The sequence below is a fragment of the Elephantulus edwardii genome, unplaced genomic scaffold (assembly GCF_000299155.1).
Source record: "Elephantulus edwardii isolate Elephantulus edwardi_28Jun2011 unplaced genomic scaffold, EleEdw1.0 scaffold00192, whole genome shotgun sequence".
In the NCBI taxonomy this organism is placed as follows: domain Eukaryota; kingdom Metazoa; phylum Chordata; class Mammalia; order Macroscelidea; family Macroscelididae; genus Elephantulus; species Elephantulus edwardii.
Genome location: NW_006399942.1, coordinates 4,177,933 through 4,179,372, shown reverse-complemented (window position 1 = coordinate 4,179,372; position 1,440 = coordinate 4,177,933).

The following is a 1,440-nucleotide window of genomic DNA, read 5'->3' as shown; positions in this document are numbered from 1 at the left end:
AATCCTTGACCTTCTGCAGCAAGTGCTTCAGGTCCTCCTCAGTTTCAGCAAATACGGTTGTGTCATCTGCATAACGCAGATCCTGATTCCACATTTTCTATCATTGAGCCCAGTCTCCGGGATAATATGATTTGAATATAGATTAAAAAACTATGGAGAACCCACCCCCCCAAAAAAAACCCCAAAACAAAAGAACCCAACAGAGAGACATCATCTTTGATTGACAGTGCAACTTACTAAATAGTTTAGTACTGTTTTTGTACAGTTCCAAGTTTACAGAGATGGTTAATAGCATGGGAGGAGATTGCCTTTCGTTCTCCCTCAGAGGAATAGATGGATGTGAGCTGCATGCCTTTGGGTTGGCAATGCAACTCCTTACCGCTAAGCCACAAGAGCTCCTTTCCCTAAATAGTTGACCATCAGAACAGCCTAGAAGTGTGATTTTAATTTGCATTAGTTATTGCTAATAGACTTAGGGAACTCTGGTGGCTTAGTAGTGAGGAGTTAAACTGCCAATCCAAAGGCATGTGGTTCAGATCCACCATATGCTCTGTGGAGGAAGGATGGACAATCTCCATCCATGTAATTTACTTCCTCTGAAAATCCATTGGAGCTATGAGTCAGTTTCTTATTCAATAGTACATAACATCAACAAATAAAGTAGAATATTTCTTCATATGATTGTGAAATCATTAATATTTTCTTTTCTATGAAATCTTTTTACAGTCTGTATACCTGTGTTCAATAAGTAAATAAATGTAACAATCTAAAAAAAAGTTATGGAGATAGAACTCATTCATGGTGTACACCCTTCCCAATTTTTAACTATGTTATTCTGTAATTTCTCAATCCATTTGCTTGTTGAGACATTTGGGGTATTTCCATTTTATTGCTATTGTGAATAATACTGCTATGAACACAGGTGTACAAATCTCCTGTTGTGTGTCAGTTTTCTTTTCCTTGGGATATATTCCTGACAGTGAAATAGCTGGGTCATATGAGATTTTTATCTTCAGCTTCTTTTATTTTATTGGTTTGCTTACAAAGTTCATATACATTGTGTTTCACACAATTCTTCATTCACATTGTGTTTCATACAATCATTCTCATGCATTACGTATTATAAAATTAGTCACCATTGGACTATAATCATTTTCATGCATTATCTATTATAAAATTAATCGCCATTGGACTTGCCCATAATAACCCTTTTTGCCCAAGTGTGCAGCCCTGTGGTTTCACCTCTAACCATCCTCAGCCATCTACCCTTTGAGTTCCCATACATGTTTTATTAGTTATCCTTCAATTTTTACAATAATGGTCTTATGCAATAGTATGTTTTAGTTCACTCATAATACTCACTGGCCTCTCCCAAGTTACATTTTTTTATTGGATTGGTCTTAATCCCCCTCTTTTTTATTATTAATTTCGAAGGACAGA